The sequence below is a fragment of the Parasteatoda tepidariorum genome, chromosome 10 (genome assembly GCF_982258835.1).
Source record: "Parasteatoda tepidariorum strain Cologne lab strain chromosome 10, Ptep-v5.0, whole genome shotgun sequence".
Classification (NCBI taxonomy): Eukaryota; Metazoa; Arthropoda; class Arachnida; order Araneae; family Theridiidae; genus Parasteatoda; species Parasteatoda tepidariorum.
The window spans coordinates 29,323,585-29,349,864 of NC_141764.1; the positions used below are offsets into that span (position 1 = coordinate 29,323,585).

The 26,280-nt window shown below is 26.9% G+C and overlaps 1 long non-coding RNA gene across 1 annotated transcript; it reads right to left on the minus strand.

Annotated features, from left to right (window-relative positions):
* LOC139426300 (uncharacterized) lies at positions 1 to 25,996 on the minus strand. Its single transcript, XR_011637523.2, has 3 exons — positions 25,452 to 25,996; positions 2,576 to 2,765; positions 1 to 963 (listed from the first exon to the last, which is right to left on the minus strand). It is a non-coding gene; the product is annotated as an uncharacterized LOC139426300 (long non-coding RNA).
* Between the last annotated feature and the right edge of the window lie 284 nt (positions 25,997 to 26,280).

Below are 26,280 nucleotides of genomic sequence, written 5' to 3' on the forward strand. Positions count from 1 at the left end.
GGAATCAGTTACAACTTATTGAACCTATGGATTTCAAGTTCAAAAACAGAGTCTACCCTTTTCGGGGCCCATATCACACAATAGTTAATAGTCGTTCACATAGTTTCTTTTTACAAAAATATTCTGAGTTTTCAGATACAAATTTTTTTGAAGGCACATTTCTCACAATAGTCTTTTGCAATAGTTTTCAAATTCAGATTCCATCTTTCTAGAGGCTCATATCACACGAACGTCATGAGTTGCTCAAAATTTTTAAGTTTTTATGTTTCGGGGAGTTTTCAAGTTCAACAACAGAGTTCACCCTTCTGGGGCTCATACCACACAACAATTAATAGTCATTCCCATTATTTATATTTTTATGAAAATTGCGCAAAAAAATAGAGTTCACCCTTTTCAAGGCACATTTCTCGCAATAATTAATAGTCTTTCACAATTTTTGAGATTTTATTAAATCTCGGGACAGTTTTTAGGTTCAAATTCAGAGTCCACCTCTCTAGGGGCTCACATCTCACAAAAGTCACAAATCGTTCAAAATCGTTAAAAGAGTTTACAGGCTCAAAAGTAATAAAGTCCACTCTTTTCAGACTTGATATCTCGCAATAGTCAAACAGTCTTTGAAATGTTACGAAAATGTTGCTCAAGTCTTTGGTTCAATAACAAAGTCCACCTTTTCATGGGGTAATACCACACAGTAGTCTTATCATCAGTTGCTCAAAATCTTTGAATATTTACGTAAATGTCTGGATTTTTTTTTATTTTCAAAAATAGAGCCCAGTCGTCAAGGGGCTAATATCACACACATATTACACACCAAATTCTTCTCATTTATCTTGGAAATGTAGAGAAAGTATTGAAGTTCAAAGAAAGGATTATTTAATCCTGACAATCAATTAGATCATTTTTGATCTCAGAATCACCTGTGTCACTAGGATCACCGGAACATGATGCATCAGGAAATTCTGGCTATAAGAGAACAATGGAAAGTCAATAATACAATAAATTAGCTGAACATATGTTCAGAAATCATATATTAATCATATTATAAAAAAATCGTTTAAATCAAAAGTAAATATTTAAGAAGGTTTAAAAAACAGAACATATCACATATCAATAGCATATCGCAGTTTCGTATTGTCTGAAAACATTGAAAACTTTTTACAATCATATGAAAAATTTTATATTCAGTATGCAGATCTTTGAATTGAAAAAAAAAACTAAATATAATGAAACTCCAAAATCCTTTCGAAATGATATCAATAGTTTTCGTATTAAGAAATTCAATATTCTCCCTTTACTTTTTCTTCGATTTATAGAATGGAAATAGGCACTTATTGCTTTAAAAACTTTATTTCTAATAATATGGAAATTTTAAACAAATAAAACAATCCAACTTATTTTTCTAAAAACAATGTTTGCTAGTAAAAACTACAAACGATTTTTGTGGTAATCACCTTAGACAAAGTTAACATTTATGCTATATTCCGTAAAAAAAGTCTGAGCTAAACTTTTAAATGAGAAATTAATAAAAAAGTAAGCATGTCAAATGTAGCAATTTTAATAATAATATCGTTACATTTTTCTTAGACTTCTGTAAAAGTTAAGACATTTGAATCAACGCTGCATAATTTCCATGCTTAATATTAAGTCCAAAATTTCATAAAATGTCTATTAAGTTTAAAACAATCACTTGTTAGTCTAATACTTACTCAATGAATATTATGAAATTATACCTATGCGGTTTGGGTTTTAAAAACTCTAAAAATCTATCATTATTTCAAGTTAATACCAAATCGAATGTTCAGACAAAATTTAACCCACTGAAGGTTCTTTGCATAAAAAGTTGCATTTTAACATGCAATCTTCTCCGCATATCAAACCAGTTATTCCATGTTTTTTTGGGGGGGAAATAGTCTCGGAGAGAAAGATTATCCCAATTCTGCCCATTTGCTAAAGAGCCAGTGGGCTAAAGGGTAGAGTTAAATCTGAACACCAAAAATCTTATACGGAGTCAAGTGTTTTTTTCCATTTATGGTTTGAAAAAAGCCGGATATTCTGTTGGCATTTTTGAATGCTCTGCAAATTCTGGAAAATAAAAGTAAATTGTTCAACTTAAAAAAGTTTAAAAATAAAGACCAACCATATATCCATAGTTGCCCCAATTTTTCTCGTATTCGCAAGAAAAGCTGGATTGGAATATAAATTTATTTAAAACAGTGTTTAAGAGATGAGTAAAAAAGTTATGAAAGTTAAAAAAAAGGTAATAACATAATTATAATAAAAAAGTTATGCTACATGAGAAAGAAAGAAGAAGTCCACCTTCACACTTAAAATTCGAAACTTTAACAGATGTCCAAGATGTTTTTTTTTCTCATTTACAACTTGAATGGTGCTAATGAAAATTCTATATAAGATTTCAGCTTTCCTAAATATGGTTGGTTACATGCATGCTTATAAGTTAAGTAACAAAAGAATATATTTTTCTCCGTTTGTTTGTATTCATAAAAATAGAATTGTGAAACGAAATTAAATTTAAAATAAAATGAACACTAATCATGCAAGTAAGCTAAATAATTACCTTAGCCAAATTCAGATCTAGATATTCTGAGCCAATTCTTCCTACAAATGGCTTAATCACATCATAGTTGTCCAAAACAACATCTTTGAAATACGATTTATGGTTGAAAGGTTTTCCCTTATTTTTCTCAACCACTCCTTCGTCCACCAAATAGCCATACTTTTTCACGCCAGATCTTTTGACGTTGACTCTAAAAGGAAAATTAAAATAATAAAACATGGCCTTATACCTTCATTTTACAACCTCAAAATATGATTTCCCTTTTTGCTATTTTAAATAAATATCTTTCAAAACGTAAAAAAAATAATCATAAAGAAAAACATTTAAGTTGTGAGCCTATAGTGCCACAAAAATAGTGACTGAGTATGGAAAATTACCCAACTCAACTTTTTAGAGCACTTTTTCTGTAGCATTTTTAAATTTCAGTTTAAAGCGTTTTAGCTTCTTTTTTTGGCGCACTTTACGTACCTCCATTTCATTCACTACTCAATGTGATTCTATACATATAAATATGATAATGATAAATGGTGTTAGAGTGATTTGCTATTTAAGTTTTGAATTAATAAAAGCCATCAATTATTCCTTGAATTAATTGGAGCCTCAAAATAATTGGTTTCAAATTTATGTGAACAATATTGTTTCGTATAGTAAGAACGGAATTAAAGCCGTCGTCCTTTTGCACCCGACATTCTTTCCGAGTGCTAAATGCATCAAAAAGATGCCAATTAAAATGCAACAAACATTTTATTTTTATTTAAATTTTACACTATAGTTAATTTCATTCAATACTATGGCAGAAATCAAATGGCATATACTTCCATACTAATTCTGAATTCAATATTATAGACTGATACTTTTACCAAATCTAATAACCTTTTGCACACCAAGTAATGCTTTGCTGAATGGTGAGAATTCAGTAGGCCCTTGCCTTGGCGATAATTTTACGTTAAGTTTTGCTGAAAATCCGTTTCTGGTTACCATAGTATACTTTGCTTTTAATAAGTCATATTCGACTAACCGCAACTATTGTTTACCGTTATGTGATTGGTTCTTGTTTTTTTTTACTTCATATATCTTGGTTTATTCCAAAATTGCGATATCTAAGAAGGGTCTCTCATTGCAAACTGTTGAATTTAAAACATTTTACTGAATATATGTATTGTTATAAATTCTATGGTGGCTAATATTTATTTATAAAAATTCATAGTCTTCATTTCATTGGCTATATTTTTTAAAATAGACTACTCTAAATAAGAATAAGTTTCATTAATATAATTGTACATTGAGTATCTTATTAGAGTTAATTAGACAATCTTCAAGAATGATTTTACAAAAAAAAAAACATAAGTGAATTCCACCAATTTTTATACTTTAGTTTTAGTTGCAAAGTAAAGGTAAGCGTGTATTCAAATCATAGAAATTATAATATAGAACAAATATTGTGAACTATAATCTTTACTTAATACTTATAAGACTTGTAGAGTTAGAAAAGTAACAGTATTTATGCGGCAATAGTTCAAATTAATATACCAATAATGATTATGGATGCAATAAATTAACTTACATTTGCTTTCTAATCCACTTTTTTACACCAAAAGGCATTTTGAAATATCTCAAGAGCTTAATTAAACCTCTTTTCAAACAGTTTTTCAAGAATGACGCTTTTTTTGGAATATTGCTATTTTAACAATTGATTTTTTTGTTAAATAGAGCAATATTTGAAAAAACCATTACCATTGTTAACAGTTCCATATAGTTATAACCAATGTGTATCATTGTTGATAATTTTTATAATTAATTATTGCGATTGAAATGACTTAGTTTAAGATAAGTATAAATTTTTAGCGGAAAAAAATGATCACTTTAACAGCCGTAGTAGAATAAATAAATTTGTTATATTCATATAAATTAAGCATTGTCTTAAGAGTTTTGAAAATTTTGAAATTAGAATTGCAAATTCAAGAATTAATACAAAATGTTTTTCTTTTCTTTCTACTTTTTTTTTAAGATCATGCTTGCAAATAAACCTTTCAGTAAAGCTGTTGATTAAATCAGGAAAAAAAATATTTGAAATATTTTATTCATTTTAATTGATGTAGTTTAAAATGTCAAATAAGTTAAGAAAAAAGTAGAGAGGACCGCAAATAATTGGAGTTTGCCGACAAACAATTTTTCCATAAAAAGAGAAAAAATTCTGGCCGGTGAAGGTACTGGGAACTAGATGACTTTTCGAGTAGCTAGAATACTGAAAAGCTGGCTGGAGTTTTTAAATTATAGTACATTAAGATTCTATTTTCCAATGAAAATGAATTGAAAAACTACTCAGAAACCAAAAATCAAAAGTTCTTTATCAAATGTCTAGAAAACATGAATATCTCGTTAAAACAGCTGATAGAGGTCTTTTTTACAGGTCTCAACTAGATTTACTAAACTCAAAATTCCTCTACTGAGTGGTGTAAATATTCACACTGAGGCACGGCACTCTCCCCTACAGCAGTTTATTAAATGCTTATTTATTTAGACATTAAAAATAAACACATTTCACTACTGTGCAAATATATTTTTCAAAGACGAATAGCTATAGAACTATCTTCAGAGTAAAATTAGGCAATGACTCAGTTTTAAGAAAGATTGTTAGAATTCATAATTTGCAATTCTTAAAAATGATGATTTCTGAGTAACTAAGAACTAAGATTCTGAAAAAAAAGTTTCAACTTGTTTTACATAATGCAACCAAAAGATATTTTTTCTTACCATATTTTCCTGAAAAAATTTCTTTTTATTCTTATTTATGCTAATTCAAGCATAATAATTTTAAAAATACTTCTACTGTTAGGAAATATTTTGTCTTTTTTCGTGTTTTCGTGGTAGAATGTATAGCTTCTTTTCGAAGTTAAATCATAGCTGATTCTTTTTAGATAGTTAAGAGCTAGATAACACAATAAATATAAACTATTATGTCTAGTCTATTCCAAGCGCTTGATTTCATGAGCGTCACTTCATTCTAGAAAATTCTCAGAAATTTCATTTAGTTAAAAAAATTATGCATTTTTAGGCAATATACAGTTTTAGCCAGCTATTTTTTTATTGAAACATTTCACAATTGCCAAAAGTTTTGATTTTTAAAATATTTTTTAAGAGTAAAAAAATAAATATTAATTTTAAAATTTAACCAGAATGAAAACAATGACATCAAATGTCGACGAGTCATAAATTGTTTGAATCACACGTAATTTAGATTACATTGTATTAAAATAGGAAAAATATTTCTAAAATACAAGGAAATTCTCTCCTTTTCGGAATACAATGTCACTATTTATGTGCTTCAGAAACAAAAACTGAGATTATTTTGTACTTGAAATAAAATAATAAAAATATATTAATAAGCTATTTAATTAAAAAATAATAAACAATTTGTCTCCTTATGCAATAATGGCACTTTAAATAACCTTAAATTACCGAAATACTTGATACAAAAACACCATACTTGTTTTGAGTTATAAAAACCCGGTCCGTTTATTGAAAAGAAAAAAAGCAATTCCCCTTTAAATGAATTTTTAAAAAAACTTTATTTCAATCCTGCTTAATAAGAAAAATTTAAGTGATCCTGTGATGTTCAAAAATATTAGACTTCCAACAAACCTTTTAAATTACCCTTTTTAGAAAAATTATTGCATCTATAGTTTTTAGTTTTTACATACTTCTTTAGGACCTCAAAATAAATTATAAATGCTCATTTTTTCGCTGCATACTCGGAATAGGAATATCTAACATTAAGAGAACCTTAGAGTTTTATCGTCAGAAAAAGCAAATTTTTCTATTAATTAAAATTAAGTGCTTGAATTATCTAAGAAAAATTTAAAACTATGTGTTGTATATATAATATATATATTATATGTAGAATAGAAAGAGAGCGACTTGAACCAATGATGTAATTATTTCATTTTTAAAGAGCAAAAAAAAGGGATAAATGGCAGAAGTAGGATGAAAAATCTAGAAAGACATAAAATATATATTTTTATGTAAAAAAAATAATAGTTGAGTGCTTTTAGTCAATAGTTTTTCTTAACTCTTAGAGAAGCACTAAAAGTCCTGATATGTTACATATGTATGTTCTTTGAACATTACTTTTTAACATAAAAGCCACTACATAAAAATTCTTTGAAAAACTAGAGCCGTTCTATTCCATATGTAAAGTCAGCTCTACTCACTGATAGAAAAAGAACGTTGTTTTTATTTCTCTCGACTTCTTAATATTTGAATTTGAAATGTGTTGTTTTGTATAAAAAAAATAGAGAGAGAGATACAGAGAGAGAGAGAGAAAATAAACAAAAGAAAAAACATAAATAAAAAAAATAAGATTTTTTGAAGGGAAAAAACATCTTGCATGCTATTTTAGAAAACTCAGAAATTTACATTCCCTTAAAAAGATATTTTTCCCCATTGAGAACAAAATAAAGATATATATATATATTACTTATAATATTGTTATATATTTATACTACTTATAATATACTTATATATTTCTATTATTAGTTATACAGACATATTTATGTTATCAACTATAGCTACATATCTTTTTATTAGAGAAATGATATTTGCAATTCATAAGCAGTAGCATTGCACACTGTAAATAAGTATAAATATTGATTTTATATGTAAAAAAAATGCAAGATGAGCAACTTTAATCAAATTGCTACTAATGTTTTCAAGACTATTAAATAAGACTACATGCTTGATCTCAGCCGGTCAAGCATGCATGATCAGCCGGTCAGGTTGCCGAGTGGTTAGCATGTTAATTGCGAAGCCCTGCTTGTTTAAATTCCGCTCAGGGCAATAATACATCTTTTTGTGAGTTGTTCTTTGTTGTGTTAATGCTACCCACGCTATGAGCGAGTCTGTAGCAGTGTGGCGTGGATAATATTACTTCGCCTCCAAGTCTTCGGTTCACAAATGCCTACCGGGTAACGTTAAATTAGCAACATTTACGGCATTTTCCGTGGCAAAGAACAAGAGGTTCAGAGACTGCCGTTCGGAAAAAGAAATTATTTCGAGATAACATTGTGGTTTTGTTAAATCTACTTAAAAATATATAAAATCTACAATTGCGATAAATGTCGTTATTTTAATACTAACAAGAGGTTCAGTGTCTGCCTTTAGGAAAAAGCGATCATTTCGAGATAACATTGTGGTTTTGTTAAAGCTACTTAAAATTTAATAAAATCTGCCATTTCGATTATTTTAAGATCGGTTATTGTTTTTTTTTTAATTTTAATTTATTGTTTAACAATTTGTCTTACTTCTGCCCCTATCGATAACTCAAAAGTTCACAAAAGTTGATCTCAAAAAATAATTAAAACAATTTCAGGTTAAGTTATAGTAAATTTTTAAATTTAATAAAAAATTTTGCTAAAATATCACCAAAAGAATATTTTTGCAATCGTTTATATAACTTTATTTGAATGTTTTTTTTATTTATTTCTACCTTTACTTCTAATGCATAAACTGAAGAGTGAACATTCCAAATATATTCCAATCTCATTTCCATAAATATTTTTAAAAGTTCTATTTTTTGAAACCGTATTTTATTTATTTATCTATTTATTTTAACTTTATTAAATATTAACTCAAGCAAAATTTTAATCTGTGATAAAGCTTAACGAGATAGAAAAAAGCTTTTAAGACTTTTAAGGGCCTAATTGCGATTAGAGATTCAAAATAAATTATTACTTTTACATTGTTTTGAACCAAATGAATATTGGAAGTTTAGCAAGTAATTATGCCTTTATTTTTAATAAAATAGTTTTAATTCATGTGGTGATTTATTTTCTTTCCAAAAATCTTCAAATGAGTTGTACCACAAACAAATTAGTGTTCGATTATGCATTTTTCAATTTAATTATTTTTAATTTATATTAACTTATTAGACACATTACTTGAGCCACATATTCACTACATGTTTTGACAACAGATAAATCAAGACAAGATTCTGAATATGCTTGACTGATTCTATACAATAGTTTTTGTTCGCGCCCTTTAAATATGAAAAAAAAAAATAGTTTTGAATTTTTATTCTTATTTTTTTTACTATCGAGAAAGTAACAATTCTGTTCAAATATCGGCTCATTATGCCAACGTTGGTCACCCAATTCAAGGCTCACCTGTGCATCTCGTCTGTATATCGCATCAGGATTGGATAATAACAACAAAACTTTGTGTCAGAGTTAGAGATAGATGTCATCTTGATTGTGCCTCGAAGGAAGATAGCCTGTTTGACGTTATTGATACATTAACTTTTTTTCGTACTGCTATATTAAAAAAATACTTTATAGAAAAATACTTTTAAAAATTATTCTACATAACAAAATACACTTACTGCCTCCGTCACCGCTCTCTTCGAGTCTATTAAATGAAATCATTGGCATTTAAGGCTATCAAATGATATGGTATATGAAATTTTGTAAATGAATTTCAGAGAAGTATTAAAAAACATCTGATATCAGAATGTTATACATACGGTTTTTTCATTTTACCAAGTAATTGAATTTAGCAAAAATTGTATCAGACGCATAAGAACTTTTTACAGCAATTTCTGCTATTGAAACAAACCATGTGAAAATTAGTAAATAGTTTTGCTTTCAAATTAGTTTGGAGTAATTAAATAGTTTATACCGATTAACTTCATCCGATGTAAATGGAAGACTAATAACAAAAAAATTTTCTTAGCAACCACGTACTTTTAAGGCTAACGATAAAAATGTATTTTAAAAAATGAATTAGTTAAGGAGCTATTTAAATTTAATATATTTGTGTTTCTATTTTATCTAAAAACTTAACTTAAACAAAAATATTTTTACCTTCCTTTGAACGGGAGTTTACACTATACAACGCGAGTTTATGCGGAAGTTCTTTCAATATTAAAATAAACTATATTAAGTGGGCATTAAACTTGGGTGTAAAACAAGACAAAGAAGAGAAAAGACGAGCAAAAGTGAGCAGAAATTGGCGTTATTACATTTATGAAAAAAAGAAGGTTATTGAAGCAAATTATCCATTTTTTAAAATTTTTTATTCATGATTTTTTGCATTTTATATATAAAGCATAAAGAACATAAATTTATTATCAAACTTGGAAATATTTGCCTGAAGAGAAATTTTATCCAACGTATTTAATTTAAAAGGGAGTTTATAGCAGTAAGAAAAATTCTTTCTCTTCTTCGATGCAAGCACGAAGATAAAAAATCAGATATATTTATTTAGAATCTATATTTAGTGCAAATTCGTTTACAAAGTATACTAAATCTTAAAAGTAAAGAACTCAAATTTCCATTTAATAAGTTTATTTATTAATTAAAGATAAATCTCACTTCAAACTATATGCATTAAGAATTTAATCAACATAAAAATTGCATATTTTTTGATAATAATGGATCTGGAAATAATTCATTCTGCAGTTTTCTCTTCATTCTGTATAAATACTAAATTTAATTATTTAGATTGAAACAGCTTTCAATTAATTTTCCCATCAAATATTTAATCCCTTAATCCATTAATTTTTGTTTGCACCGAAACTTTCAAAGTTTCATATTTAATTATTTTCCCAAAAGATTAGTTCGGTTTATTTTCGGAGAATTTCATTAACACGTTATCTTTAATACCGCTATAATTAGTTGGTATTGTTCTGAGCGTTTATAGAAATAATCTTTATTTCTGCTTTTCTGTCGATAAATAATACATAGGTTATTAAATTGGGACGACATAAATTATTTATATTTTAAAGTGCAAAACATATTGGGGTGAAATACTTATTATTTACTAAACTAGTAATTAAGAGAATTAAATAAATATTAACTAATTAACTAAAGATAATGGGTGCTTTTATTAATTCAAATAGCATTAAGACTCTTCTGTTCCATAAATTGCATTGCTTAAATCTAAACTAAGAATTGTCAACAGTATCATGTAATAACTTAATAATATTTCGGTGTAAATTACATATTATTTATTAAATTTTCAATTACAAGAATTTATTAAATATTTACTAATTAATTGAAAATAATAACTGTTTTTATGTATAATAAAGTAATTATTACGTTGCATTAGACATTATTAATGACAATTGTGAATAATAATGTCATTTTGCTAATACTAAATTAATCGTTTATATCTAAGGTAAGAATTTTCAACAGCTTGCGATAAAAAATTAAAAACTTACATAATATTTTATGTAAGTTACATATTATTTATTAAACTATAAATTGCAAGAATTTACAAGATATTTACTAATTAATTTAAAATATTAATTACTTTTGTCAATTTGGCCATTAAAACTCATCCTAATGTTACACTACAAGACATTATTATTGACATCTGTAATTAATAATACAATTTTAATAATACAATTTTAATAATACTAAATTAATTGCTTACAATTATACCAAGAATTTTCTACATCATCTTATAGACATTATAATATCTACATAATCCTTCGATCCATATAAAACTGTTAAGGCATGCAGTTTCTAAATTAACTTAATTTGTCAACAATATTGAAATTGGTATAAAAGTTATCAGTAATTTATGTATGTGGATAAATTAATGGACTTACCAAAGTTAAGACCAGAAAATGCTCTTATTTCTAACATTAAGAAATAGTAAATCTAACGTTTTTAAAAGTTAAAAAACTAAATATATTTCGCGTGTTTTATATAGTCTCCAAGGTCTTAAGAACTAATAAAAATCACGTAAGAAGTTGTAAACAAAATGCAAGATGCAAATGAAGAAGTGGTATTCTTCGTGCTACGTGGATAAAGCTGAATAGTGCAACTATAGTGAAGAGCTACTATAGCTTCAATATTCAAAAACATTTTTTTGGTATTGCAAAACAGAATGAGATAAGAAAACACATAGATGCTGAAAGAAATTAATGTGTTAGCAATTTCTGCTATTGAGGGCGTTCCACATACAAAATACGTCCTTGAACTTCGGCAGAATATTAAAAAAATTTTGAAAATCATAACGATCATCAGTAGTAGTTGTGATTTAAGAATGCACTTCCAGAGCTTAGAGGGATCCTCGGTGATATATTACTAAACGGAAGTGGAGATGACTCATAACATGTGACAGCTCTAATATACCTGAAGGGTTATTTTTCAATTTCATTAATTTCTTAGGGGAGATTTTCTTAACTAATTATTTTTTAAAATGACAAATTTGATTTTTTAATCCAATAATTAATTATCGCTTTTTTTATTTGAAATATAATTCCATCATTTTAGAATTTAAAGAACTTATTAACTTCACATATCAGAGCAGGAAAAAGAAAGCATGAAATTTTTTTGCTAACGCATTCTCAGGCGAACAGCTTACAACGATAAATCTTGTTACCTTTTGCTTACTATCAACTTTACTGATTAATTATATGAGTAGGGGAAAATTGAGCGTTCAACCCCACTTTTTTTACTATGGGATGAGCGTTCAACCCCACTTTGGGTCGATGTCCTCTTTTACTCTAGTTCTATGGGATGAGCGTTCAACCCCACTTCGGATCGATGACCTCTTTTACTATAGTTCTATGGGATGAGAGCTACACCCCACTTCGGATCGATGACCTCTTGTCTACGAGATCCCCTCTTTAGATAAAGTTTCATCAAAAGGAAGATTTTTATTATCTCTTCTTTGGAAAGTGGAAGAATTATTTTTATTTTCGGGACATAGAAATTTTTCGCAAACTAGTATATTTTATTATGCTTTCAATATTTAAATTAATTTGTGAATTATTATTTTCTCAATTAAGCATTATAATTTCAATGATTTAATTTTAAAAATGAGCCTTCAAAGATTACATTTTTATTAATTTTATACTATATAACTAAAAATTCTAAACTAATTAAATAGTTTCATGATCAGAATGTTTATATTTAATTAGTTTTCTTCAGTGAGTTCGCTAATGTGAAGAGGAACGTTTTTTTTCCCCAAGGACTTAGAAATTTTTCGCAAGCCAGTATATTTTTCCTATGTTTTTATTATTCAAATTAATGTGGGAATTATTATTTTCTCATTAAAGCATTATAAAAACATTAATTTAATTTCTAAATGAACCATTCCTTAGAGATTAAATTTTTACCAATTTTAAATGATATGTCTAATAATTCTAAACTGATGAAATAGTTTATTAGTCAGAATGCTTGTATTTAATTAGTCGAGATATAGTAAATATGTAATAATCATTCTAAGAGTTCTAAGTATATGTAATAATCATTCTAAGAGAATATGTAATAATCATTCTATATATAATCAGTTGAAGAAAATGGTTTAAGAGTTCGAAAAAACTTGATGAATTTGTCTACTCATTATCAGTTATAAAGTGTAATTATTATTCATTAATATTTTAATGAAAACTAATTAAGTCACTAAAACTCGTAATTCATATTTTAATGAAAATCCGTTAAAACTCGTTTGATTAAGGCAGTTCTTGGAAATGTCGATGAAATACTAGCGTCTTTATCATTAACCTAAGAAAATTAAGTAAACTCATATCGTCACTCTGAAACTGAAGTTTTCGATAACTATGTCTTGTTTTTAATCATCTGCGTTCCAAAACACTTCAGATTGGTTGTTAATTTGAAGTTAGAAAAATATTCAAAATGTTTGTACTTTGAAAATTTCCAATGTTATTGGTACTTGGAAAATTTCTGAAGTTCTTCATACTTTGCATAACTTTCAAATTGTTTTGAGTTAGAAAAATTTAAAATTTTTTTGTACTTAGAAATACCCTGAAGCTGTGTGAACATATAAAATTATTTTAGTTGATTAATACGGTACCCTGGTAGTTATAAATTTTCATTAAGCTTGATGGGAATTTGAAAAACTTTAAATTCGGATGTATTGTTGGTAGAAAATTTCCGAAGTTGGTTGTGCTTTGAATTATTTTTAAATTGTTTTAACTCCAAAATATTTTCGAAATTTTTGTCCTTAGAAATATTTTGTAGTTTTGTAAACATGTAAATTTTTGAAGCTGGAAAAAATGCATTTAAAAAGTAGCAAAAGTTTACATTTTAAGTAATTTTCAACTTGCTCCGGCTTAGAAAAATTTTACAATTATATGTAATTGAAAAAATTCTGAAGCTCTTTGAACATAGAAAAGTATTTTAGTAGAAAAGAAACGCGTTTATTTAAAATCACAGAAGTTTAGTCACGGAAAAAATTCGAAACTGTTTCGGATTTTGTAAAATCTTCTAATAATCTGCAGTTTTCTTCAGTGAGTTGATCGCTAATGTGATGAGGAACGTTTTTTTTTCCTCAGGAAATTTTTCGCAAGCTAGTATACTTTTCCTATGTTTTTATTATTTAAATTAATGTGTGAATTATTATTTTCTCATTAAAGCATTATAAAAACATTAATTTAATTTCTAAATGAACCATTCCTTAGAGATTAAATTTTTACCAATTTTAAATGATATGTCTAATAATTCTAAACTGATGAAATAGTTTATTAGTCAGAATGTTTGTATTTAATTAGCTGAGATAGTATATATGTAATAATCATTCTAAGAGATAACTATACATATTCAGTTGAATAAAATGGTTTATGTTTTCATTACTTAAATTAATGTTCGAATTATTATTTTCCCATTGAAGCATTATAATAACATTAGTTTAATTTCTAACTGAACCCTTCTTTAGAGATTACATTTTTACCAATTTTAAATGATATGTCTAATAATTCTAAACTGATGAAATAGTTTATTAGTCAGAATGTTTGTATTTAATTAGCTGAGATAGTATATATGTAATAATCATTCTAAGAGATAACTATACATATTCAGTTGAATAAAATGGTTTATGTTTTCATTACTTAAATTAATGTTCGAATTATTATTTTCCCATTGAAGCATTATAATAACATTAGTTTAATTTCTAACTGAACCCTTCTTTAGAGATTACATTTTTACCAATTTAAAATGATATGCCTACTAATTCTAAACTGATGAAATAGTTTATTAGTCAGAATGTTTGTATTTAATTAGTCGAGATATAGTAAATATGTAATAATCATTCTAAGAGATAACTATATATAATCAGTTGAAGAAAATGGTTTATGAGTTCGAAAGAACTTGATGAATTTGTCTACTCATTATCAGTTATATAGTGTAATTATTATTCATTAATATTTTAATGAAAACTCGTTAATTAAGTCACTAAAACTCGTAATTCATATTTTAATGAAAATCGGATAAGAGTTTGGTGTTAAAAAATGTTAGATTTGATTCGACTTTTCAAATAATTTGCACTTTTAAAAAATTCCGAAGTTGTTGGAACTAGAAAATTATTTTAGTTGGAAAAAACAAGTATACAAGAAGTAACAGAATATATTTTTTTTCCAAATTGTTTTGACTTTGAAGTTTTTTAAAATTATTTATACTTTGAAATTATTTTGAATCGGATCGTGTTAGAAATATTCTGGAGTTACATGTACATAAAATTGTTTTTAGTTTGCAAAAATGGCTATATATCTAGCAGCAGGTGTTTGGTCGTGGAAAAGTTTTTGTAATTTGGAAAATTTTCAATTTCTTGGTTTTAAAAAAATTCTGAAGTTGTTGGTATTTCTAAATTTCTGAAGTTTTTTAAGAACAGGTATATTAAGAATCGCAGATGTTGTAAGTAATACTGTCGTACTGTTTGTAAAAACTCTTTGTACTTTGAAGAATTCTGATGTTGTTGGAACTTAGAAAATTTCTCAAGTTGTTTGCTCCTTAAAAAATTTTAAAATTGTCTTGACTTTGAAAAATTTTAAAATTGTTCGTACTTTGAAAAATTTTTACATTTTTCGTACTTCGAAAAGTTTCGATGGGAAATTCTGATTTCTTGAAAATTCTGAATTCTTCTTGTTTTGTACTTAGAATTGTTTTTGAATTCTTTGAACATAGAAAACTATTTTAGTTGGGAAAAATGGGTCTATAAGAAGTTGCAGTATATTTAAAATTGTTTAGACTTCGAAAAATTTTCAAATTATTTATACTCTGAAAAATTCTTACTCTGCAGGTTTTAGAAATATTCTGAAATTGTTTGAACCTAGAAACCTTTTTTTAGTTTTTTTTTTAAAAAAAAACCCAGATAAATAAAGAGTCGCAAAAGTTTGAAGTCTGAAAAATTTTCAACTTGCTTAGATTTTGAAAAAATATTCAAATAGTTTATACTAAGGAAGATTTCTAAAGATGAGTGAAGTCTATAAAACGTTTCAAATTTTTGTACTTAAAAATATTCGTAAGTTGTTTAAATGTAGAGTTTTCTTTTCCTTTAAGTTGGAAAAAAAACGGATTTATAAGGAGTAGCAGGTGTTTGGACGAGGAAAAATTTTTGAACTGTTTCGACTTTTAAAAGTTGTCAAATATTTCGTGCTTTGATAAATTCTGAAACTTTTGATTTTAGAAAAACTCTGAAGATGTTTAGAATCAGGAAAATTCTGAAGTTCTGAAAAAACGGATAAATAAGGAGTCGCAGAAGTTTGAAGTTAGAAAAAGTTTAAACTTTTAATACTTTGAAAATTCTGATGTTTTAGGTATTTAGAAAATTCTGAAGTTGTTTGTACTTTGAAAAACTTTTCTTTTTTTTTGTACCTAGAAATATTCTGAGGATATGTGAATTTGAAAATTTCTGAAGTTGGCAAAAAGAAAATGTATATAAGGAGTTGCAGAATTTTAAAATTAAAAACTTTTTTTAACGTGTTTCAACTTTGATAAATTTTCTAATTCTTTGTACTTTGAACAATTCTTAATCTGTTGGTTTTAGAAAAGTTCTGATGTTGTTTGAACACAGAAAATTTTCTGAATGTGAAAAAAACTGCTGTATAACGTATAGCAGAAGTTTGTTCTTTGAAAAATTTTCTAATGTTTTGTAATGAGAAAAACTCGGATATGTTCATTACTTAGAAAAATTCAGAAAATGTTTTACCTTTGAATAATTTTCAAATTCTTTTGGCTTTGAAAAATTTTCAAGTCGCTTGTATTTTGTTTAAACATAGAAATTTATCTATGTCGGAAAAAGCAGCTTTATTACGCCTAGCAGAAGTTTGGTCTCGGAAAAGTTTCAATATGTTTCAGCTTAGAACATTTTTCAAATTACTTGCACTTGTTGGTTCTAAAGTTGTTGGTACTTGAAAATTTTTTTAAATTGTTTTAAGTTAAAACATTTAAAAAATTTCGCTACCTAAAATTATAATGAAGTTGTTTGCACTTTGAATAATTTTAAATTGCCTTGACTTCGAAAAACTTTAAAATATTTTTTCTCCGAAATATTCCAAAATTGTTTGAATATAACACAATTTTTGAAGTTGGAAAAAATGGGTATATAGCGAGTCAAGATGTTCGGTCTAGGAAAATTTTTCAAATTGCTTCGATTTTTGAAAATTTTTTTGAATTGTACGTACTTTGAGAAATTATGAAACTCATGGTATTTTGAAAAATTCTAAAGTTATTTGTACCTAGAAATTTTTTTAATTTGTTTTGATTTAATTTTTTGGTGATACTTTTAATGTTTTTGGTACTTTTAAAAATTCTGAAGCAGTTTGTACTTTGAATAATTTTAAAGAGCTTTAAGATTTACAGAACTTTCAGACTGTCAGTACTTAGAATTATATCTTAAGTTGTGTGAACTTAGAAAAATATTTCGAACTATTTGGACTTTAAAATATTATGATATTCTTTGAACGTAGAAAACCTTTTAAGTTGGAAAAAATGGCTATATGCTGAGAGTAATCAGTAATACCTAACGAGTGGGGTTGAACTCTGATCCCTGCTAGGGAAGCGGATTGTAGCTCTTGAGTCATTTTCAAACTGTTTTGACTTTAAAAACGCTTTCGAACCATTTGTATTTAGAAATATTTTGCAAATGTTGATACACAGAAATTTATTGAAGTCGGAAAAAACAGTTATATAACGAGTAGCAGAAGTTTGGTCTTGAAATGACACTGAATAATTTTCAAATTAGCATATAAGAAGTCGCAGAAATATTTTCAAATTATTTTGTCATCAAAAAAATTTTCAAAGTGTTAGTACTTGAAAAAAAAAATTTCTGATGTTATTGGAACTTTGAAAATTTCTAAAGTTGTTTGTACTTTGAATAATTACAAATTATTTAGACTTTCGTAAACTTTCAAAACTTTTGTTCTTAGAAATAATCTGAAATCGTTTGACCTTACACAATTTTTGAAGTTGGAAAAATTAGCAGATAACGACTCATACTTGCTTAGGTCTAGGAAAATGTTTCAAATTGTTTCGATTTTAGAACAATTTTCGTAACTTATGTACTTTGAAAAAGTATGAAGCTGATGGTAGTTTGAAACATTCTGAAGCTGTTTCCATTTTTAATGCTGTTTCCATTGTTTTGATTAAAAAAAGTTTCAGAATGTTTCAAACTACCATCAGCTTCATACTTTTTCAAAGTACATAAGTTACGAAAATTGTTCTAAAATCGAAACAATTTGAAACATTTTCCTAGACCTAAGCAAGTATGAGTCGTTATCTGCTAATTTTTCCAACTTCAAAAATTGTGTAAGGTCAAACGATTTCAGATTATTTCTAAGAACAAAAGTTTTGAAAGTTTACGAAAGTCTAAATAATTTGTAATTATTCAAAGTACAAACAACTTTAGAAATTTTCAAAGTTCCAATAACATCAGAAATTTTTTTTTTCAAGTACTAACACTTTGAAAATTTTTTTGATGACAAAATAATTTGAAAATATTTCTGCGACTTCTTATATGCTAATTTGAAAATTATTCAGTGTCATTTCAAGACCAAACTTCTGCTACTCGTTATATAACTGTTTTTTCCGACTTCAATAAATTTCTGTGTATCAACATTTGCAAAATATTTCTAAATACAAATGGTTCGAAAGCGTTTTTAAAGTCAAAACAGTTTGAAAATGACTCAAGAGCTACAATCCGCTTCCCTAGCAGGGATCAGAGTTCAACCCCACTCGTTAGGTATTACTGATTACTCTCAGCATATAGCCATTTTTTCCAACTTAAAAGGTTTTCTACGTTCAAAGAATATCATAATATTTTAAAGTCCAAATAGTTCGAAATATTTTTCTAAGTTCACACAACTTAAGATATAATTCTAAGTACTGACAGTCTGAAAGTTCTGTAAATCTTAAAGCTCTTTAAAATTATTCAAAGTACAAACTGCTTCAGAATTTTTAAAAGTACCAAAAACATTAAAAGTATCACCAAAAAATTAAATCAAAACAAATTAAAAAAATTTCTAGGTACAAATAACTTTAGAATTTTTCAAAATACCATGAGTTTCATAATTTCTCAAAGTACGTACAATTCAAAAAAATTTTCAAAAATCGAAGCAATTTGAAAAATTTTCCTAGACCGAACATCTTGACTCGCTATATACCCATTTTTTCCAACTTCAAAAATTGTGTTATATTCAAACAATTTTGGAATATTTCGGAGAAAAAATATTTTAAAGTTTTTCGAAGTCAAGGCAATTTAAAATTATTCAAAGTGCAAACAACTTCATTATAATTTTAGGTAGCGAAATTTTTTAAATGTTTTAACTTAAAACAATTTAAAAAAATTTTCAAGTACCAACAACTTTAGAACCAACAAGTGCAAGTAATTTGAAAAATGTTCTAAGCTGAAACATATTGAAACTTTTCCGAGACCAAACTTCTGCTAGGCGTAATAAAGCTGCTTTTTCCGACATAGATAAATTTCTATGTTTAAACAAAATACAAGCGACTTGAAAATTTTTCAAAGCCAAAAGAATTTGAAAATTAATCAAAGGTAAAACATTTTCTGAATTTTTCTAAGTAATGAACATATCCGAGTTTTTCTCATTACAAAACATTAGAAAATTTTTCAAAGAACAAACTTCTGCTATACGTTATACAGCAGTTTTTTTCACATTCAGAAAATTTTCTGTGTTCAAACAACATCAGAACTTTTCTAAAACCAACAGATTAAGAATTGTTCAAAGTACAAAGAATTAGAAAATTTATCAAAGTTGAAACACGTTAAAAAAAGTTTTTAATTTTAAAATTCTGCAACTCCTTATATACATTTTCTTTTTGCCAACTTCAGAAATTTTCAAATTCACATATCCTCAGAATATTTCTAGGTACAAAAAAAAAGAAAAGTTTTTCAAAGTACAAACAACTTCAGAATTTTCTAAATACCTAAAACATCAGAATTTTCAAAGTATTAAAAGTTTAAACTTTTTCTAACTTCAAACTTCTGCGACTCCTTATTTATCCGTTTTTTCAGAACTTCAGAATTTTCCTGATTCTAAACATCTTCAGAGTTTTTCTAAAATCAAAAGTTTCAGAATTTATCAAAGCACGAAATATTTGACAACTTTTAAAAGTCGAAACAGTTCAAAAATTTTTCCTCGTCCAAACACCTGCTACTCCTTATAAATCCGTTTTTTTTCCAACTTAAAGGAAAAGAAAACTCTACATTTAAACAACTTACGAATATTTTTAAGTACAAAAATTTGAAACGTTTTATAGACTTCACTCATCTTTAGAAATCTTCCTTAGTATAAACTATTTGAATATTTTTTCAAAATCTAAGCAAGTTGAAAATTTTTCAGACTTCAAACTTTTGCGACTCTTTATTTATCTGGGTTTTTTTTTAAAAAAAAAACTAAAAAAAGGTTTCTAGGTTCAAACAATTTCAGAATATTTCTAAAACCTGCAGAGTAAGAATTTTTCAGAGTATAAATAATTTGAAAATTTTTCGAAGTCTAAACAATTTTAAATATACTGCAACTTCTTATAGACCCATTTTTCCCAACTAAAATAGTTTTCTATGTTCAAAGAATTCAAAAACAATTCTAAGTACAAAACAAGAAGAATTCAGAATTTTCAAGAAATCAGAATTTCCCATCGAAACTTTTCGAAGTACGAAAAATGTAAAAATTTTTCAAAGTACGAACAATTTTAAAATTTTTCAAAGTCAAGACAATTTTAAAATTTTTTAAGGAGCAAACAACTTGAGAAATTTTCTAAGTTCCAACAACATCAGAATTCTTCAAAGTACAAAGAGTTTTTACAAACAGTACGACAGTATTACTTACAACATCTGCGATTCTTAATATACCTGTTCTTAAAAAACTTCAGAAATTTAGAAATACCAACAACTTCAGAATTTTTTTAAAACCAAGAAATTGAAAATTTTCCAAATTACAAAAACTTTTCCACGACCAAACACCTGCTGCTAGATATATAGCCATTTTTGCAAACTAAAAACAATTTTATGTACATGTAACTCCAGAATATTTCTAACACGATCCGATTCAAAATAATTTCAAAGTATAAATAATTTTAAAAAACTTCAAAGTCAAAACAATTTGGAAAAAAAATATATTCTGTTACTTCTTGTATACTTGTTTTTTCCAACTAAAATAATTTTCTAGTTCCAACAACTTCGGAATTTTTTAAAAGTGCAAATTATTTGAAAAGTCGAATCAAATCTAACATTTTTTAACACCAAACTCTTATCCGATTTTCATTAAAATATGAATTACGAGTTTTAGTGACTTAATTAACGAGTTTTCATTAAAATATTAATGAATAATAATTACACTATATAACTGATAATGAGTAGACAAATTCATCAAGTTCTTTCGAACTCATAAACCATTTTCTTCAACTGATTATATATAGTTATCTCTTAGAATGATTATTACATATTTACTATATCTCGACTAATTAAATACAAACATTCTGACTAATAAACTATTTCATCAGTTTAGAATTAGTAGGCATATCATTTTAAATTGGTAAAAATGTAATCTCTAAAGAAGGGTTCAGTTAGAAATTAAACTAATGTTATTATAATGCTTCAATGGGAAAATAATAATTCGAACATTAATTTAAGTAATGAAAACATAAACCATTTTATTCAACTGAATATGTATAGTTATCTCTTAGAATGATTATTACATATATACTATCTCAGCTAATTAAATACAAACATTCTGACTAATAAACTATTTCATCAGTTTAGAATTATTAGACATATCATTTAAAATTGGTAAAAATGTAATCTCTAAAGAAGGGTTCAGTTAGAAATTAAACTAATGTTATTATAATGCTTCAATGGGAAAATAATAATTCGAACATTAATTTAAGTAATGAAAACATAAACCATTTTATTCAACTGAATATGTATAGTTATCTCTTAGAATGATTATTACATATATACTATCTCAGCTAATTAAATACAAACATTCTGACTAATAAACTATTTCATCAGTTTAGAATTATTAGACATATCATTTAAAATTGGTAAAAATTTAATCTCTAAGGAATGGTTCATTTAGAAATTAAATTAATGTTTTTATAATGCTTTAATGAGAAAATAATAATTCACACATTAATTTAAATAATAAAAACATAGGAAAAGTATACTAGCTTGCGAAAAATTTCCTGAGGAAAAAAAAACGTTCCTCATCACATTAGCGATCAACTCACTGAAGAAAACTGCAGATTATTAGAAGATTTTACAAAATCCGAAACAGTTTCGAATTTTTTCCGTGACTAAACTTCTGTGATTTTAAATAAACGCGTTTCTTTTCTACTAAAATACTTTTCTATGTTCAAAGAGCTTCAGAATTTTTTCAATTACATATAATTGTAAAATTTTTCTAAGCCGGAGCAAGTTGAAAATTACTTAAAATGTAAACTTTTGCTACTTTTTAAATGCATTTTTTCCAGCTTCAAAAATTTACATGTTTACAAAACTACAAAATATTTCTAAGGACAAAAATTTCGAAAATATTTTGGAGTTAAAACAATTTAAAAATAATTCAAAGCACAACCAACTTCGGAAATTTTCTACCAACAATACATCCGAATTTAAAGTTTTTCAAATTCCCATCAAGCTTAATGAAAATTTATAACTACCAGGGTACCGTATTAATCAACTAAAATAATTTTATATGTTCACACAGCTTCAGGGTATTTCTAAGTACAAAAAAATTTTAAATTTTTCTAACTCAAAACAATTTGAAAGTTATGCAAAGTACGAAGAACTTCAGAAATTTTCCAAGTACCAATAACATTGGAAATTTTCAAAGTACAAACATTTTGAATATTTTTCTAACTTCAAATTAACAACCAATCTGAAGTGTTTTGGAACGCAGATGATTAAAAACAAGACATAGTTATCGAAAACTTCAGTTTCAGAGTGACGATATGAGTTTACTTAATTTTCTTAGGTTAATGATAAAGACGCTAGTATTTCATCGACATTTCCAAGAACTGCCTTAATCAAACGAGTTTTAACGGATTTTCATTAAAATATGAATTACGAGTTTTAGTGACTTAATTAGTTTTCATTAAAATATTAATGAATAATAATTACACTTTATAACTGATAATGAGTAGACAAATTCATCAAGTTTTTTCGAACTCTTAAACCATTTTCTTCAACTGATTATATATAGAATGATTATTACATATTCTCTTAGAATGATTATTACATATACTTAGAACTCTTAGAATGATTATTACATATTTACTATATCTCGACTAATTAAATACAAGCATTCTGACTAATAAACTATTTCATCAGTTTAGAATTATTAGACATATCATTTAAAATTGGTAAAAATTTAATCTCTAAGGAATGGTTCATTTAGAAATTAAATTAATGTTTTTATAATGCTTTAATGAGAAAATAATAATTCCCACATTAATTTGAATAATAAAAACATAGGAAAAATATACTGGCTTGCGAAAAATTTCTAAGTCCTTGGGGAAAAAAAACGTTCCTCTTCACATTAGCGAACTCACTGAAGAAAACTAATTAAATATAAACATTCTGATCATGAAACTATTTAATTAGTTTAGAATTTTTAGTTATATAGTATAAAATTAATAAAAATGTAATCTTTGAAGGCTCATTTTTAAAATTAAATCATTGAAATTATAATGCTTAATTGAGAAAATAATAATTCACAAATTAATTTAAATATTGAAAGCATAATAAAATATACTAGTTTGCGAAAAATTTCTATGTCCCGAAAATAAAAATAATTCTTCCACTTTCCAAAGAAGAGATAATAAAAATCTTCCTTTTGATGAAACTTTATCTAAAGAGGGGATCTCGTAGACAAGAGGTCATCGATCCGAAGTGGGGTGTAGCTCTCATCCCATAGAACTATAGTAAAAGAGGTCATCGATCCGAAGTGGGGTTGAACGCTCATCCCATAGAACTAGAGTAAAAGAGGACATCGACCCAAAGTGGGGTTGAACGCTCATCCCATAGTAAAAAAAGTGGGGTTGAACGCTCAATTTTCCCCTACTTATATGCCTACGGTTGTTCATTCAAGGTCAATAATCAAGTTAAATACTGCGTACGTTGAAAAGATTTTCTTATCACTAGAAGGGCTTTATTTTTCTAGTTTCTAGTTTCTGAGTATACCGCTAGATGGTCTATGATCATGTATTTCGAACCAATTAGGAATAAGTTTACCTTGCAATGCATTCTGGGTTGTCATCTATTTTATAAACGTTGAAGCTTTTGCTAAAATCATTCAAAGCAGCTTTTTTTTCCTGGTGGTCTTTTTGTTACGAAATGTGTGGTATTATTCGAAAAGCTGGTGAAATAAGTATTCTTCTGTTTATTTTGATGGATTTGGTTTCATCTTTAATATTTCGTAGCCCAATAAGTTTCATTTTATTTTAATGTTACCAATGCTCATTTTTTCGCAAGTAGCTTTCCATCCGCAATGCTTAATCGAGGAGAGGATGTTTTCACTTCCAATACACTTACTTATTACTTTTGCAACAATAGAATTTAGATAAACATGAGACGATACGAGAAATATGGAGAAATGTACTATCCATCAAAGGAAGGAATTACTCTAATACCTTACCACTTTATACATTTGGTTACAGTTCATTACTCAGAGAAAAAAATCGACTGACAAAAGAGAGGTCACCCTCTCTACGAATATTTCCTTCACTTACCATATATTATCAAACAGTGGATGTTTATTATGAAAAAATCATAGGATACGTAGCAAAATGTAGTTATAACTGACATTGGCGAAATCACCTTTCTCAAAAAAATTGGTACTTGTCGAAATGGGAATACGTTTACGACGAATTTAACTCTAAGTGATTCCCAACTGGAAAAACTCTTTTCATTCTGTAAATATCAGCTATACAATTTGTGTTGTTAAAATATAAATATTAATGGAGTTTAAAAAGATGTTTCGGAACATCTTAACGCATCCTGTGTTAGGGAAAGCTCCTAGAGACGATGAAACTATCACAGAAACTTTGAGACATCTCTTACGGGCTGAAATATACGAGCAGTTAGCTCATAACAAAGACAGTTTTCTTAATATGGTTAATATGGAATTAAGTCATTTAGAACTTTCATTCCATACACTTGTAATGTTCTCTAAATCTGCTATAAACATCAAACCTTATGAAATTGATAAAAATATAGATAATACTGGTAAAAACAAAATCGCCTCATCCTATTTCCAATAAAATTTTATTTACTTTCGTAACTGCTTAGTTCCCAGATTTCATCCCTTTTTAGATATGCTTCAAATTGTTAATATATGAAAACAAATGGCTTTCAGTTTCACAGTAATTAAAATACACTGAAAGACACTGGTTGTGACAGCAAATTGCTATTTCAAACATAGCACAGATCTGGATGTGGTGTTCTTCTTGTAATTGAATATTAGTCTTGTAAATTTTTTTGCAGTGCATACATCTAGTAAAATTATTTCCTCAGACTTACTTCCATTTAATTCCTAAATTCTTAAATTGAAAGTATAAGAGATTTCGATTTAACAAGTGAAAAGAAAAAAAATATTACAAAATCTTTACTTTACCACTATTAAAAATCCAGCCATAAGTATGAGATGCACTTAAATAAAATATATCAGATTAATCCTTACTCAACAGTTTTTTTTTATCTAGTACTTATAGATATTCTTTTTTCGTATGTGAAATAAACACGGGGAATGATATTGCTTTACAACATTTTCTGCCTCTTATATCCACGTATATAGCTTTTCTTGAAATTCTTTCCATCTTACAAAACCATCTCGTGAAATGCTGCGTAAATATATATGACAACAAGTCAAAATTCCAAGAAAGCCATATCCAAAAAGCATGGCTTTCACAATGCAACACTTACAGTTGATAGAATTCCTTTTATTGCTCAGATCGTATTAAAAGCAAATGTCTACTTTGTTTCAGACATTTATACAAGCTTTTATATCAATAAAATACTAAAAAACTCACGAAAGTTTGCAGCTGTCTCCGTATAAGGAAATGGTTATACTTTCTTATAAAAGTCACTTTGGGTGGCTGACGTTCCATGCGTTATTCATTATTTCAAGTGTTTATTGCTTGTGATAAGTATACACGATATAACATAAGTTATTTTTTAGGAGCTCGCATTTCCTTCTGTGAACTCTCTACAAAAGCAGAAACAAAATATATATTTGAAAAGGAAATATTTGGAAAGAGATATTTTACAAAAAGCACCTTTCGCGTATTTTTTACTGTTGATATATTTTAAAAAATTAAAAATATTTTTGATAATTCGTATAATTCTGTAACTGAAACTATATATGAAGACGTATAAAAGAGTTATAAAGGAAGACTTTTATGCCAAACAAAAACTTTCATTAAAATCTGCCTCCTTAAAATCGT